Genomic DNA, 18154 nt, shown 5'->3' with positions numbered 1-18154 from the left:
GTCAAGGAATGAGAAACTCTGTGTTCTTCTGTCTCATGATTTGAGCAAACCCCTTAAAATTTTATTGATTCTCACTTTTCTTATGAAAATAAGACTACTTTTCATTTTAGTGACTACTTTGAAGGTGATAGGAAAGGATTAAGTGAGATGATACATTAAAAGATACTTGCTAACCTGCATGCATTAAAGATATGTCATTGTTATTAATAAGGAAAAGAACACCCATTATTTCCTTAGGGGAAAGACAGCATCTTCACTGGCAGCTGCAGTAGTGGTAATGGGATGGTAATATGCTTGCAATGAGCAACACCCGTTTAAGCTTTATGCCAAAAGCAAGCACTCCTGTTCTTCCTGGAAGTTTCCACCATAAACAAGGACCAAGTGAACAGTGTATTTTGGGGGCATCAGGAAGGCTCCCTCCTCCCCTAATATTTTCCCCTCTGCTAGGATGGAATCCCTTTGCTGGATTATCCTATTCTTTCTGATTCCCTTTCAAACTAGTTATGTTTTTCAGAAGAAGCAAAGTGTGTTAAATTGCTAATATTAGTACGAGTGGGTAAATCAGGACTTTCTTTTTTGACAGAAGAAACCTGGGCAGAAGCCCTGGTGAGAGGAAGAGTTTGAGGGGATATAGCTGAAGGAACAGCACGTAGTGATGGAAAATGCTACTTCTCATCTCTGGCCATGGTCAGCGGTGCCACTCATTCTCTTATACGCTATTCAGCAGGCATTTGTCAAACATTTATCAAGTGTCTATTCTGACCACAGCTCTGTGCAAAATCCTGAAGTGTGGAAAACCTAAGGGAAATTAAGAAGTCGTTCTGGAGAGATGCTGAAAGAGAAACACTCAGAGACACTTAGAGGTTCAGAAATATTTTTGAGAAAGTCATTTTGAAACCTGAACCCAGGAGGAGGACCAGCAGACGTCACCATGTGCCTTGCTGTCTGACAGAGGAACTCCATCTGCCAGCAGCCTTCCTTCAGAGCAGTTTTAGCAAACTGAAACAAGGGTCATAGATGTTTTTTCTCAACTTACATGTACCTTAAAGTTGGAAGCATTCTGTTGCCTAATATACTTAAACATGGACTGCGAAAGCTTTGTTTTCCTTGTTTCCCTTTTTCTGGAGAATGCATGAAGAAATGGAAATTCAGGTGATTATAATTATCCTGCTGGAACCATAGATTTTGACCATGAGGTACCGGGTATGGTGAATGATTGTGTAGTTGTTGGGCTGAAATCTAGCCCACTCTTCACTTGTTTAGGTGTGTCTTCTTGTGGAGCTGCATTCTCAGGAACAGGTGCCTTTTTGTGGGGCTTCAACCACCCGCATAGGAAGTTTTCTCTAATTTGCAGTCACAGAAGGAGTATCTTTTTCCTCAAAGGGCTTCTTTAGGAGAGGTCCTACAAGGCCTTTAAATACACTGGAAGTATTGCGGTTCTCCTAGTTACTTGGTGTCTTTTCTGCAGAACAAAAGGAAACAAATGAACAAGCAAGCACAAGATGCTTTTTAAAAGAATTCTCTTTGCTTGTGTATAGTAAGTAGAACAATAAGGTGAAAAAGACAGTTGGCTTCAAGAAATAAATATGCTCCCAAATGCAGAAACAATGCTAGGAAATAGATTCTACAATTAAAATAAACATTTTAAAAATTATTCAACAAATATGCAGCCCTGGTACACCTTACTGGTTCAGTTCTTTTACACTGGTTAGACAATCAGTGGTGTATGAGCAAAGCAATTTTCCATTGTAGACAGAATAGGGATATCATGGCAAATATTTCTATCACCTGTCTGTATTTGCAGTGGGAGAGTTTACATTTTCTTCTTCCAAGTAGCCTTACGAATGAGGCTCTAACTTAGCACTAGATACCTCAATTATAGACAACATATATACAGGAGACAACATAGCAGGAAGGAAAAGTCTTGAAATATTAGAAAAAACAGGATCAATTTTGAAAGTGACCAGTTAAAGCTAGACACATTTTGAAAAAACTAAGAGACATTTATATAATTTGTTCAACTTTCTCCGAGTATTCCAAAGGATAACATTTTAATCTGTTTAAATAAAATCAAGCATCAAAAATATCCCAATAGCATTCCTTACATGAGCCCCCTTTCCTCAACAGAGCAGGTTCCAAAGTCATTATGTGCTATTTGAATAAAAATACAGCTTTTCTTCACCTCACACATTCTCGAGAAAACTATCTTTGGTGTTACTTAATTGAATGGAGGTTAAAGGAGTCTGGAAAAATATTCCCTTGTTCCCTTTTGCCATGTTAACATAAGTTTTGCATGTATTCTACAACATACATATATTTCTATGTTCTCAGCTGTCGGATTTTATGAAAAAGCAATACGGAACATTGTACTTTATTTTGCAAATTTCCTACCATTTTCCTTTTGAATATTCCATTGTATGCTGTACAACTTATTCAACCATTCCGCTAAGTAAACATTGCTTATTTTCAGTTTTTTTGCTCCTAAAGAGGTCTCAATAAACATCTGTGTACATATTTTAAAAAAAGAAGTCATTTTGTCCTTCCAAGTCCTAAAGTCTAGTGAGGGATACTTAAATGTCCATGAAAGAAGTGCTAACAGGGAAATGATTTAAGTGCCAAAGGAGAAGGATGAACAAAGAGTTCTGGAAGTGCAAAGCAAAGGGGTTTAGTTGATGCCAGAGCTGTGGAGGAGGCCATCTTTGTTGTGGGTTTTAAAGGGCAAGTGAGGTTTTTCTCCAGAGAAGGGCATCCTGGGAGCAGAGCTCAGGGCATCCTGAGTGCCAGGAAGCATTTAGGAAGTGATGGGTAGTCCAGCATGGTGGAAAGTCAGGGAAGGGCAGGGGGCTGGGGAAGTGTTTCGGTAGGGGTTCAGATTGGAAAAGTAGATTTAGAGTTTAGGGGAACGTTAAGTGCTACATTAAGGAAGTTGGATTTTTTCTGCACTGCTGTGGGCAAAGGGGAGTTATCAAAGGTTTTGAAAAGGGCCTGATCTGACCTCTTTTTCATAAAGAGAAATCTGACTGACCGCAGTAGGAAAATAAATCACATGTAAAGCATTTGAAACTTTAGAAAGGATGTCAAGATCTGAAAAACTGTGTTGTCTTTCAGAATGATTTTATTTACTTATTTATTAAGGAGAAGAGAAGAAAGTGAATGTTAAAGAAAAGCAAAATAGAGACCTCCTGTTTTTAACCACATATTCAGCAGAGATAAAAATTGAATTAAGGAGTAAATTGATTAATGGGGCTAAGTTTAAAAGTTTGCTTCTAAAGTGAACAGTGAAGGGTAATTAATTACTCAAGTGGCCCTTTAAATAATTAATAATGTTCTCCCAAGCATAAAGTACCACATGAAAGTGAGGGATTTTCTATTCCTTTTACATGTAAAACCAGAAGGTTTTAAAAATATCAAGAAGGTTTGTCATAAGAACTAGTCCTTTCATTAAAGTATTGCTGTATTTTCCCTATTCTTTAATCTTCTTTCCTACTCACTAACCTATTTTATTTGGCCCTTTCTATAATTCCAGATGTACTTTGAAAAGCAAAGAGGAGAGGAAGACAAGTGTAAGGGGAGAGGACAGAGTTATAAACGCAACCTAATGAGTATTCCAAAGTGTTATTTACTACCAATTACTAAATAATGCTTTCCCAAGACATAATACTAATAGTGGCTAATTAAATTTTCCCTCTGTGATATAAGTGCCCTCATCTTCCTAGGGGTGCCCACTTAATATGGAACTCAGTCTTCTCTTTTATTTTTAATGTTGTGGCAACTGAGTAAAAAGGCCCTGTAATCACAGCTCTGCCATGTGGAACTTTGACATTGTTTCACTTCTTAGGACACAAATTTCCTTATTTATAAAATTAGAAGATTAGACTAATAGGTCTATTATTTATCAAAATAAACTGATATTTGAAAATTAGGTTTAGCTGCATTTTCCTATTTATTTGGAGTCTGTAAAAGACAAAATGAACTTTCATTTTAAGGGGATTTTTACCTCATTTGTTGTCAAAGATGGGGCGGGGGGAGAAAAAGCCCATACCATTCCTTTTATCATGCATCTTGAGGAGACAGCTCAGGGCCATTTTTACATCTGGAATCAGAGACGTTTTGTTGTAGAGCTGTATGTCACCCTCATTGTGTAATTTTGACCCGTCCATAATCCAGAGTATCAGTTCTTCATCTGAAAGACAAAGAAATCACAGTGACAACTCCCTCATCTAAAGATGACTTGTCGTGGAAAGTCACCATCTAGAAAACTCCCCAAACAGGAAAGCAGATAAATGACCTTCAGCAGCGGAATTAGGAAAAGTATTTTCGGTCCTTTCTTGGAGTCTGTTGATTTATCTGGTGGCCCAATTCAAAACAATTTAGAAATGTTGAGTCAGGTTCTCAGACAATTATAAAAAATAAAAAGAGGGAGACATTAAATTAATAAAAAGTAGAAACAAGAACTCAAAAATAATGCCCTCAAGGTATTATTGCGTTTAAGTACACTATACTAAGTAGTGTCCATGGGGATATCTCTTAAGGATTGAGAAAATGAAAAATATATGGTATGTTTAATAAAGCTGAGAAGTGAGAATGTTTTCTATAAAACAAAAATAGTTCAAGTGATCTTAAAGTGTAGCTCGGCAGGATGGGAAATTTATTCCTATAGAACAATTTGTTAACCGCTAATTCCAGACAGATTTGGTGTAACAGCCCTGGAATAGGAAAATTAAGAAGAACCATTTTCTGGTGCCTTGCCTGCACTCTGGGCTCCAAGAACCCCCCACAAAGGACAGAGCTACATGGACAATTAACAGCTAAGGTTCTGTGGTCACAGGCCTCGGCTCAGACTCCCCAGTCCTGCCACTTACTAATGGTACATGACTATGTCCAGGGTATTTAGCCTTTGAGTGCCAAGTTTCTTTATCTGTAAAATTGAGGTAATAATGGGACCTGCCTGAGAGGGTGCTTTGACTTTTAAAATATTATTTTTAAACGGAAGATACTTAGAATAGCATTTGGTATAGGGTAAACACTCAAGATGTTTGTTTCTATCATTGAAAAAGTCATATGCTATCATTTTCAGCAGGGAGGAATAAACATCCAACATAGCTTTGATTTGACACACCCTTGTATGGTGTCACCCATTTTGGAGACAATGAGCAGAGTCATGGGCAGCTTATTAGTGGGATGTATTTGTACACAGCAAATTTTATGAGTAGTGATGAAGAGTTTGCAAGATTCATCTGTAGGCTTTCTCTCTGGGACTCTAGCTATGAGGCAAGTTTAGGCAAATGGTCAAGAGTACAGACTTTGGAGCCAGTCTACATGGGCTTGAAAACCAGAACTGCCACTGCTGCTTGACCTTGGACAAGTCACTGAACATCCCTGGGCCTCAGTTCCCTCATCTGTAAAATGGAGAAATAGTAGAACTTCTCTCATAGGATTATTATGAGGATTCAGTGAGTTCATATGTATAAAGCATCTTGAACAATGCCTGGCACGTGGTAGGGCATATGAGTCTTGGCTGTTATTATTGTAATATCACGTCATGGAGGACTGGCTGGAAATTAGCCCCTCATTCTACAGCCACAAAAGAAATTACTTCTCCCAGCCTATGCTGGGATCAGACTCACGAGTTCACTGGCGTGAAGAGCTAAGCAACTGAGCCAACATAGAACAGTGAATAAGTGAGTTTACAGGCAGAGTCAGACTTCATTCCACTGGGCACATAGTTATTAGCCTGTCTGAATTCTTTATCTAAATTTAACATGTTTGACATTATGATTTATGAACAAAAATTAAATATTTGTAGGTGTAAGAAATATTTTTCCATGTTATGCCATAAAATAGTCTAAGATCTATGACAAAGTGAATGTTTAGATTATAGGTAGACTGAGAATGTTACTTTTCTGCCTATTCGAATTAGATCTGAACATAGACCATACTTAAAAAAAATTATACGTAACTACTCTGTTTTTAAGCCAGAGCATTTCATGACTGGTCACGTAATAGAAAGACTTATTAAGCTGGCTGTTTTGTCAGAGTTGATTGGCCAGTTCAAGCACCCTATGTGACTGATTGAAAACAGTCGTTTACTTGTGTTTACAGATTATTCAAGAAATTACGCCACTTCTCTGCTTCTTTCTATTTGACGGGCAGTTGAGGTTCCTGGCTTGGCAAGACATAGGCTGCCATTTTGGAAAACAGGCTCTAACATAAATATAAACCTTCCAGGGTGGAAAAGCCCCTCAGTGCTGCCCATCTCAACAGAAGTATGTCGCCCCTCTGGACCACTGTCCTACTTTCCCTGCTCAGCCTTTAAGCTTTGCCAGGTAGGGAGGCTCCCAGAATCCAGGAGAAACCATTCCTTTGGTCCTAATCATAGTAAGACAGGTGGACAGTCTGCGAGGAGCCTGGACTCTCATCAGCAAAGGCGTTTCCATCACGGCCAGATGTGCTTTTTTTGATGTTTTGTTGTATTCTTCCATTAAAGAGAGCTTCAGTGATTGTTTTCATTTTCTAGGGTTAAAATCACACAGAAAAAAAACAAAAAACCTCATGCATCCTAGAGGGAACAGGATCCTTCAATTGGTCATTTCAGTGTGGTACAAACTCCTTGCCCACCCCCGAATCTCACTGTCAGGCAGAACCAGTTTAAGACAAACTCTAGGCCTGGGCAAGCCCCTGTCCCCTTGGTGACCGGCAGTTTACATCTGCACGGTGGCTGGTGGGAGTCCAAAGTGCATTTGATGATATCTGGCCCTTAAACTAGAGATCCAGGTATTTGAGTCATTTTAACAACTTAATTAGACTTAGGTGATTGTTGTACCACTAGTCAGAAAAATAATCAAACAGGCCATTTCTTAATCATACAATGAGTAGGTGACACGAAATGGGAAGACCTTAGTCTCTCACTCCCTTGTGCCTCAATCCTCTCAAGTTCCTTAAATTCCACCATGAAATTGAAACTTCTAGTCTAAGGCTTTGGTTCATGCTTTAATATAAATACTTTTGGATAGGGCAACCCTTTATGTTTTGGAGAATGAAGATTTTGGAGAGTGGGAGAGGAGAATGTGGAGAAGGAACTAGAAAACAAGGGGAGGGGTAAAATGAGTCCCCAAAATGGAGCAAAAGGTTGGATGGTGAGAAAGTAAGAGATTCTGAAGATAAATTTGTCAACTTCAGAATTTTGCTGTGATGTCAGCCTCAGTCAGTTGAGCTCAATTTTGTGATAGCCGATTTTGTACATTAAAATGTGAAGAGTTCTAATTTGGGTCTTAAACATTTTTCTTCCACTTCTCTATATTTGATACAGGTATTAAAATGATTTATTACTTTATAAACAAAAATAAAGGCTATTTTTGAAAATTTTAATGGAACCATATATGCCTATAGAAAGACATTTTCTACTGGTGTAACTTTTTCATGTCATTTCTAGTTATATTAAGTTTAATAAATACTTATGCAGTTATAGAGTTCTTACACTGTGATGAGGCAGTGACCCAGGCACTAGGACATATGAATAACTGGAGACCTTTCGCTATCTCTAGGAACTGACATTTCAACAATTAGCAGGGTTCTTTGGGAAAAGACATACGTGCATGGATGCATACACGCATAATACATCTCATTAAGAAGATGGACAATTTTGTTCTGCCCTTTTACTTGTGGCGAGTTTTATCAGACTCTAGGACATCTCATTTCCAGTCTGGCACAATGCTCTTCAGCCTGCTGCAAACTGAATGAAACAATAGAGACTTGAATGCTTTTATTGGAAAACGATTAAAAGAATAGTGCATAAAAATACTGGGAGGCAAAACTTCTTTTTCAAATATTTAATTACTCTACAAGTGAAATGCTTTGAATTTAAAATTATCAGATGGAAAATTTCTTACCCAAATAGCTGGGTAGGAGAAAACAAATATAAGCTTTTCAGGTAAGAAGAAACTGGTGGCATACTTTCAAGACAAGAATTAGATCTGTCTAGTCGTCTTTCTCCAGTTCATGTGGACACGACCATGTGCCAGATGATGCTTTTGTGTGCCAGAAATATAGAGGTTTCCAGATTCAACTAAATGGTATATACAGCTGTACTGCAAAGAAAAAAAAAATCTTTTTTCTCTTCCGTTTTTTTATGAGGCATAAGTTGCACCCAGGAAGTGCACGTCTTAAGTTATGGCTTGATGAATTTTTACTCTGTGTATACCCATGATCTGTATATACCCATGAACTATTGCCCAAATTAAAATATAGAGTATTTCCAGAAATCCAGGGACCTCCCTTGTTCCCCCTGCTCCTGATTATCCTGTGTCTACCACCTCAATATAGCTTGCCTTCACCTCACTTCAAAACAAAAACGAAGCAATGAAAAGAATATTGTTAGAACATAGTCCGGAAGTTGATTATCCAGTACAGTGACAGTGACTGATTTGGCTACTCATTTTGGAATTTATTCATATATGGTTTGTATACTGATTTGTTTTATGTTTGAATTTTTAACTAGAGTGTAAACTCCTCAAGTATAGGGCCCATGACATTTCCTTTGTCCCCTGTGGTGCCTAGCACTGAGCTTTCAATCTGATGAACATTTGCTGGCATATTAATTTGCAACATTCCGTGCACTCCACAGGCCATTTTCAGGTGGTCATCCAAGATAGAAAATCGAAAAGGCCAATTGGTTAGTTGATCAAATAGCAAGTATTTCATTAGCACCCAGTATGTAGGAGGTACTTTGCTATGCATTTGTAAAAGCAGCAATGAGTAAAAAAAAAGAGAGACTTGGTCTCTGGCCTCATGGAGTTTATAGTCCTGTGGGGAAGACAGATTTTCCAGCAAATAATTATGGGGATAACCATGTTGTCATGGGTACTTTGTTCTAATATACTCAACTAAATGATTAGGTGTAATTTGACAGATAGATAATTAAATAAATAAAATACTGAGCTTTAACTTAAATGCCTTTATGAGTCAATATAACATTTAAACATCAACTTGGATATATCATAACTGCAAAAAATGAAGCTCTGTTAAACTTACAAATTAACTCACTTTTCTCCTGACAAATGTTCCTTATTATAACTGAGAGCACTTTAGTTGATTGCTTTAAAATGTTTCATTCCTCAAAATGGTCATATCCTGCCTTAATTTTCTTTACACATAGAGTACTATCCTTCCAGCTTATAAAATATGTTTCCGTGAAGATGTTAAAAATAGAATCTGGGGAAAACTGGAAGAGTATACTAAAAATCAAAGCACAGACATGACTTAATTACCATTGTGCTCATTCTTTCCCACTTCATTCATATGAGGCTGGCAGTTTTTAGGAAAGGTAATTTGTGGTGTCCCCAGTAGCACTGTGAGGGCAGGATGGCTGTAATTGAGCCGTATGAGACTGATCATGTTGTCATCTGTCCCAGGTTTATACTTGGGAATTCAGTGGCAGTCAGTCTTTTTATAAGCACCACCAGTAAATTCATAGGCTCTTAGCATTTAGAGCTTTCAGGGACATTAGAGATGATCTAACACCCTCATTTTGCAGATGAGGAGCCTGGGGACAGAGGGTCTAAAACTCTTGGTGAAAGTCACACAGTGAGTTAGAGACAGAGCCAGGACTGAAGCTCCAGCTTCTAAATGGCCAGCCCAGTGCTTTTTCCCTTGATCCCACACTCAGCGGTCATCATAAATGACCTCCTGCTCCTCGGTCCCAATGCAAGGAGCTGGTGACAAGAGTAACAACATAAGCACTTTTTAGTCCATGACTCTCCAAATAGGTGATGTATCCTAGGCCTAGCAACTGTCTTAGTTTTCCAGCGCTGCTGTAACAAAGTACCATAGATTAGTTGGTTTAAACAAGAGATATTTATTATTTCATGGTTCTACAGTGTAGATTTACAAATGCAAGGTGTTGGCAGGGCCATGCTTCCTCTGAAATCAGCAGGGTTATTGCAGTGGCTTATCAGAAATCCATATCCATAATTCAGTGTCTGCCTCTGTCACAAGTTGCTCTCTGTTCGTTCTCCCCTCCCCCCATCTCTCTCCCTCTTCCTCCCTCCCTCTGCTTCACTCATCTGTCTCTGTCTAAATTTCCTTTCCTTATAAGTACTCTAGTCATATTGGATTGGGGCCACTCTAATCCAGTTTGGCCTCATCTTAACTCATAACGTCTTCAAAGATCCTATTTGCAAATGAGATCACATTCATAGGACTGGGGGTTAGCATAGAACATGCAATTCGTAACTGCAGCTAACCAGCGGATGGCAAGTAGGTTTAATTCTTTTTGTTGTCTGTGATTGATTGGTGTGGCTTCTTGGAATGATATGTTGGAAAGGATTCAGAGACCATGTCCTGTACGATGCTTAATTATCAATTTCTGTTACTAGCAAGGATCGGGGGATGGCAGCACATGTGCTGAAATTTGCCATTCCTGGCAACCTTTGAGTTCAGTTCACAGTTCTAGCAGTAGAGCACTAGGAGCAGTGGGAGTGAGAACAGCATGCCTTCAAGAGAGAAGCACTCTGTCCTGCTCATCTCCCTTCCATCTTTGCACAGGCACTGTTCCTGCCTCCTTTCTCCCAGCACCAGTCCCTATCTCATCCTGATAACGATAATAGCTAATATTTATTGAACACATTACATGTGAGGCATTTTACATAGAATATTTTGTTCAATGCCATGAATTCTATAGGGTGAGTATTATACACATTACCATTTCACTGATAAAGAAACTGACAATGAGAATAAATAACTAAGCTATTTGGTCATACAGCCCAGTATGGAATCCAAATAGCCTAATTTTAGGGTCTGTAGTTTTAACCGCTATCTTATATCCTTCTCAGTATATACAGCTTCTCATTCCAGGGCACTTGATTTTCTGGGGTTTAGAAGAGGCAGGACACGGCAATCAAATGAACTGCCAGCTGAAACTCTGCCCTTTAGCTAATCAAAGTAAAGAGCAGGGTCATCAAAGAGGAACTGACTATGGCAACCAACGTGCTTTATCTTGTTGGCCTCAGAAAACAGGAGGCACAAAGTTAGAAGGAACTGCCCAATGAGTGCTAGCCTTGGGTGGCTCTACCTCACCAGACCTTATAGTTTTCTCATCTGTAGTAGAAGCTAGAGAACCTTAAGTCCTCTAGAATTCTATGATTCCAATTTCACGTCCTTGTTTATTCATTGAAGGAAAAAAAAGTCAATTATTTGGACATAATCATAGTTTAACAAAATTCCATTTATTCATTTGGAGTCAAGGCCCAACCATTATCACAAACATTTCAGACACATGTTTTGTTTTGTTTTGTTTTTATAAATAGAAGGGGGCTATTTTTTTAAATCATTGTTTTTATTACCAAAGTGCATAGGAACTCAAACTAATGAACCAACTTATAGCAAACCACTTAACTTCAAGAGAGGGAACCAGAGAACATTATGGATAGATTAAGGATATTGAAGAATTCCATTAAAAACAGGTCAGTATGACCTTTAATAATGTAATTTAGCTACTTCAGTTTCTCTTCCCTTTGAATAAGAAAATGTTTCTTTTAATATTTTCATATCCTTGCAGTTGTTTATGAAATGATCTTTTAAGAATACTATTTTAAATGAAATTTTCTGGGAATTTAATTCTTAAGAAAATGGGGAAATAAAGTATTTCTTGGTCACTGGTCAGAGATGGTAAGCTGAGGGACTTCTAGGGCATTGATGTTGGCGATGGTGAAGTAAAGGATCATGGGAGGGACACACATCCCAGGCTATGGGGAGAGATGTAGCGGATTCCTGCTTTCTAAGATGTTTTCCCAAATCTGTACCTCTCAGTGGCAAGAACAGTCATCTTCCTCATGATGTAAACTCCCCCTAACTTCTCCACTAAACTAGTCATTTTTTTGGTTACTTCCAACCTAGTCACTCTGCTTTAATTGATACTAGCTGATTTTCCATCTGCAGTATATTTGTTCCTCCTCAGGCTTCTCTGGAGTCATTTCCCATATTGGAATTCTTTCTTTGCTCTTCCTTTCCAGGGCCCTTCCCTCCTTCTTTAAAAATACTCAAAATCACCTCTTCCATGACCAAATCCACCTAAATCCAGTTGCTTTTGTCCTCTTCCGCATCCTACAAACATTTATGAGATTATAAGTCGCAAGTGAAGCGACCCATCCAACAGAGGTCTGGATGACCTTCCTAGAGCTCAACAGAAAAAAATATATAATTTTATGGTAAATAAAAAAAAAATGAAATTTTTACTTTTGAAGTTAAAGTTCATGAAATAATTTTGATATTGAAATTCATTTTAGCTTTAGTTTTAAGTAGTCTCTTAATTCATCCTTGAAAATCAACTCTATGAGATTTTTCATTTATTAAATGTGAGGCCATCATGGAACTTTCACCTGGTTCTCTTGGGACACTCACTGGAGGGAAGCCAGCAGCCATGTAAGAAGTCTGACTATCCTGAGGCCACCATGTTGGAGGGGTCAGGTTTGAATGCTCTGCTCAGCAGCCCCAGGTGTGCTCCCAGACAGCAACCGGCAGCGGCGTGACTGAGCCATCTTGTATGTCTAGCCCGGGAGGACTTTAGTTGGCTGCAGCCCCAACTGATATGTGATCACAACCTCATGAAAGCAATTAACTTACATGAGTACCATTTATTAAATGCCACTATGTACTTGTCACTATTCTAAGTACTTTGCTTTATATGTGTATGAATATTTTAAATCCCCCATGAGGTAAATGCTATTATTATTTTCACTTTACAGATGAGGAAAGTTACACAGAGAAGTTAAGTAACTTGTGCCAGGCCTCACAGCTTGTAAGTGGGGGAGCCAAGATTTAAACCTAGGCAGTCTGATTCCAGAGATCACACTCTTAACTTCTGTAGTGCACCTACCTCTGAAACTTACATCATTTAAAGTAATTTAAGATGAAAATTAAAACAGTAGAAATATAGTTGGACCCTAAACTAGAAATCCTAATTAATTTTCTAGAATATAAGCTCCATCAAATTGGGAACTTTGTTTAGCTCATTCAGAGCTTAGAAAAGCAGACAGGTAGTCTTTCTCCCCCATCCCCTCCATCCCCAAATATGACCATTTTGGTTCTCTATTGCTATGTAACAAACTATTATAAACCATATAGCTTAAAGCACCTGTTTTATTTTGCACATGATTCTGTGTGTCAGGACTTCAAGGACTCAATTGGTTGTTCTCTGAACTTCATGGCATTAGCTGGGGCAGCTGGGGCTGTAGGATCCACTTCCAAGATGGCTTTTTCACTAGTAGGTCTGGTGCCTTGATGCTTTTTCTCCACGTGGCTGCTCATCTTCCATGTCCTCTCAATGTCTGCGAGCTTCTCTGAGCGTGGCGGTGTCAGGGTGGTCACCCAGCTTACATGATGGTTGGCTTCCAAAACACAGGCAACAGAAGCTACCAGGCCAGTTGAGGGCTATGTCTGCAATAGCCACAGTATCACGTCTGCCTTGGACTATTGGTCGGAGAGCTCATAAATCCTACCCGGAGAAATAGGCACCCCCTCCTGATGGGGTATCTGGTAAGTAAAACGTTATAACGATGCTCTGTGAAATTTTAAAGATGGATAATCTGGCATTCTGGAAGTCCAGGTGGCTTGGCCAAAATCACAGAGCAATCTAATGACAAAACCAGGGCTAGAACCAAAGATTCTATAACTCTCATACCAGGGCTGAGTCCATTAGGCATCATTTTCACTCAAACTCTCACTGATATGGAACCCAGTAATTAGCATTTATAATTATTTAGAACAGGACAGGACTTTCATTACAAAATTTAGGTCAACTTATTGCCCCAAGAATTTTCACAGGAATATTTTTGAGTAAGGAAATTCATTTTGAAATATTTTAGCTAAGGGTTTTTAAAAATGAGATGTGCTTCAGCATGCTTTCAACTTTAAAAATTACATTTGCTGGGGACCATCTTTGCTTATGAAATAATATTATACAATAATATTTTATCTGAAATTTTAAAAGGTACTTTCAAAAGAGGATATCCAAATGGCCAATAACCATAAAAAAGTATGCTAAATGTAATTATTATTATTTACTAGAGAAATTCCCTATACACCTAAAGGAATGGCTAAAATTAAAAAGACTGACAGTACCAAGACTGACATGGCAAGGATATGGAGCTATTAGAACTCACACTATTTGCTGGTAGCTGTTTAGCAATAGCTATTAAAAGCTGTTCATATGTCTACCTGATGATCAAATGATTCCACTCCTAGGTATATATACCTAAGATAAGTAAGTGCATATGTCCCTATAATACATATACAAAAATACTCTTAGAAGTTTTATTCATAATAGACAAAAAATAAAAGCAATTCAAATATCTGTCAACAGCAGAATGGATAATAAATTGTACTTATATATTGGAACACTAAATGGCAATAAAAATAGTACAAACTACTGATACACACAACAACATAATGAATGTCATATACATAATGATGAGGGGAGGAAACCAGACACAGAAGACTACAAAGGAAGATCCCAATTATACAAAGTTTGAGGGCTAATCTCTGGTGACAGAAGTCACAATAGTTATCACCTCTGGGATGGGAATATTGGCTGGGAAAAGTCACTGAGTAATCTCCTGACATGTTAAAAACGTTCTGTATTTTGATCTAGGTGTTGGTTACCTGGGAATGTGGGTGTCTGTGTGTGTAAAGCTCATTGAGTTATATACTTAAGATTTGTTCATTTTATCTGTGTCATGCCTTAACAAAAATATTACAGTTCTCAGGTTTTTTCAGTAGTTTAAGGCATCACTTTTTATCACAGGAAAATAGCTCCATCACATAAAAGCAGATAATGCTGTGCATCAAAATCCATTGGAGAAAGGTTGAGAACTCTAACATTTACCTTTTTGGATTCTTTTCCACCAACTGGTGGATTTTCTTTTATATTTTAAACAGTTCACCTGGCATCACGGAGCAACGAAAATGCTGCAAAACCGAAAGCCAGTGAACCAAACAGCAGGCACTGCTTCTCAACACCATTCTTGGCTCTATCAGTAGGAAATTGCAGCTTTTTTTCCTATATTGATCACAAGTAACTATGGTTTCCATCTGCTTAGTTCTCTTTTCATGGAAATAGTCAACAAAATAAATGCAAAGGTGTCAGCTCCTTAAGACGCCTTTCGTACAAAAAGACACCTTTCATTCCTTTATTCATTCTTTCATTTGTTCATTCATTTGAAAAGAGTAGAAATAAATAAACCTAAGACCCACTGTTTTCATACAGAGTAAGTACTCAATAGGTAAGTGTATGCTAGGGCTAGTGAATGAACACTTTGTCTCTGATTAGTTCCATCAGAGCAGACTCTGAGCAAGAATTTCAGTGGAAGTGGTTTATTTGGGACATGATCCCAGGAAGCACAGGTCCGGGTTTGGGGAATTGAGGTAAGGAAGAGAAGGGTGTATTTAACAAGCAGATCATTGCTATGGGCAACTGAGGCTCAATCCTGCTGGGGAGCTCTCGGAGATAATATAAAACATTCCTCAGAATTGTCCTATCCAAGGGATGTGAAAGCCAAGGCACGTATCTTCCAATTCCCATTCTTCATTGACTGCTCCTGGAAAAATAACTCCTCACCAAAGACATGGGAGAGGGTCGCAATTGCTTGCGGTAGACATGTACTGGAACGGTGAATGTTGAGAGGATATGGGCTGAAGCCAATAGCGTCTCCACACCATCTGCTCAGAACGTCAGAATTGTTTCTGTTATAGTTGAAAATCAAAATAGATTCCCTTTTTCCTCCAACATTTTCCCTTTGGTCATAAATTCAGTGTTTGAAACTGAAATGAAATTGAGATAATTACTCAGGTATTTCCAGCAAAATCTTCCTACTCCTGATTTTTTACAAAATTAAGAGATTTGGACCCATATGAAACCTTTTTTCTGAAAACCTCATTTACTGCTAATAGTGAACCTTCCCACTTCTTTTTGTGATCTTCCTCTAACTAAGAACTCCTGCTGCTTTGCACAAGAAAATAGAATTAGGACCTGATGAAGACCTTCTCACAAGCTCACATTTTATTTATCTCCAGTATAGGCAGACATTAAAAATTTTTTTTAATGTTTTCTATCTGCTCTTACAACCCAAACTCAGTTCAGACTCTAAATGCATGCTCCATGCAGAGCAGGAGCCTCCTGTGGTAATCCTGGCAGGGAGAAGAGTTAAGGGCAAAAGACCGAGAAGTACAAGCAATTACTCTGAAATTTATATCTCTCAGACCAGTATCCAGAAGAAGTTTGGGTAGTTGGAATGCAACTCTGGAAACTATGCAGGCAGTGGATATGGTAGTTGGTCTTTGAAAATTTCTTGTTCCCTAGTCCCAAACTGGCTTTATCACATTCTCTGATAAACTTCGAGGGTGACATACAAAGTTCCATCCATCTATTAAATGAAACCAAGGATCTGATGCTGCACCTGGAGTTTAAATACATTTTGCTAGTAGCAGAGATGGATTTACACTATGCCAATGCACTTCTTTACCTTGTCCTCCTTTTGGCATTGGCTGTAATTTGGAATGCCATCGAGAGCATTTATGGAGGTTTTTTTCTGGGAGACAATAATTTACAGAGCCGGCAATAGGAAGACTAATTGAGTTTAAGTTACCATTACCTCTTTTCCAGTCTCCTTTCTCCACTCCACTCTGAATTTTGGCGGTGCAGAATAGTCATCAAGAGCATAAACCTGGATTTCAGTTCTGACACTAGCTTGTCCTTTTGTGTAACCTTGCACAAATTATTTAACTTGTAGAAGGCAGAGGTTTTTGCCTGCAAAATGAAGATAATATTAATGTCATTGACATAGGCTATTGTTAAGATTAAATGAGATGAAACACAGAGATAATTTAGAACCGTTCCAAGCATGGCATAAGCAGTCCGTAAATGTTACATATTACTAGTGGTGGTGGTGTTACAGTGAATGGTTCTGCTCTAGCTCACCTAAAAGCTGCTCTTTCTTTATCCTTGGTTTTCTCACCATCTGCTCAAGGTCTTCCACTGTGACCAGCCTAGCCTGCCTCTTCCTACACTGGACTCTGACTCGCTGACACTTTATCTATCTGTCTATCTATCTATCTATCTATCTATCTGTCTGTCTCTATCTCTATCTCTCTCTCTATCTCTATCTCTCTCTATCTCCATCTCTCAGAAAACTTAACCATTCTCAGCCCTCTCCCCAAATTCCAAATGTTGCTCTGCTAGGCAAGCTTTAATCCAACAAAGTATTAAACATTAAGTGGTCACTGGGTGATCATGGTTGAATGTGGCAAACCACCTAGGTGATATTTTCCTTTTGGCTTTTTCTATCAGCTTCCAAGGATTTAACCCAAGGGAGAGAGTAAAGAAAAAATTTTATAACTAATGGAGGAAAGTACTTGAGGAGAGAAGAGACTCTGGATTATCTTTAGACGACAGCTTCTTCTGCTGACCGTAAGCTACATGTTAAGCTTTAAACTTTTCACCTTGATCTTGGTAGCACAAAGTTTTAGTTAGTCTCCCTCCCCAATCAACCTACCTATATCCAACACAGCTTTTACTGAAAAGTAAAAATTTCAACTTGTAAACTTAACAGCCACACAATAATTTCTGGTTGCGTGAGATCTCCATCTCCCTCATCTTATAGGTAACAGGGACTAGCAAGGGAAGTAAAAGAACACTGGAACAGGTTCTAAGAGACTGTCCGCTTACTGGTAGTCAGTTTCCTCATCAATCAAAAAAGAGGCTTGGACCTTGTTTTTTTCCCCCTCTTTTTGAATAATCAGGATTCCTTGAAAAGCAGTTTCTTCCTGGAATACTCATCTAAGCCAGAAGCTCCAACATACCAAGCCAAAAGAAAATGCTTCTGAATTTCTTGTGGGTCAATTAACATGTATGATCAGGATTTATGATTTTATTTTCCAGACGGAAGAAATACCATTCTCTTAACGTTTGCAGATTTTTAGTCCAAGAATGCAAGGCAACTTGATTTATTCCAGGATCAATCACAGACACAGTTTTGAAGTAGGTTATTGTGACTTCTAGCACTTCTTTCTTGGAATTTTCCTTTCTGAGCTGCCCGAGGAACATCCATGCAAGGAAAGTTGCCCCTGGGAGGAACCCCAGCCTGCACCCTGCACTCTCCCTTCC

General features: G+C 38.5%; 1 long non-coding RNA gene across 1 annotated transcript in view; it reads left to right on the top strand.

The window, feature by feature from the left end:
• LOC119533850 overlaps nucleotides 1-17498 on the top strand; it is a 41715-nt gene extending 24217 nt beyond the window's left edge. The window contains exon 4 of the long non-coding RNA XR_005216907.1: nucleotides 17339-17498. This is a non-coding gene — a long non-coding RNA (uncharacterized LOC119533850). The remainder of the gene's footprint in view (nucleotides 1-17338) is intronic.
• The last annotated feature ends 656 nt before the right edge of the window (nucleotides 17499-18154 follow it).

The sequence above is a fragment of the Choloepus didactylus genome, chromosome 5, assembly GCF_015220235.1.
Source record: "Choloepus didactylus isolate mChoDid1 chromosome 5, mChoDid1.pri, whole genome shotgun sequence".
Classification (NCBI taxonomy): Eukaryota; Metazoa; Chordata; class Mammalia; order Pilosa; family Megalonychidae; genus Choloepus; species Choloepus didactylus.
Note: the sequence above shows the minus strand (reverse complement) of the source record. Positions and strands in the feature narration are given on the sequence as shown.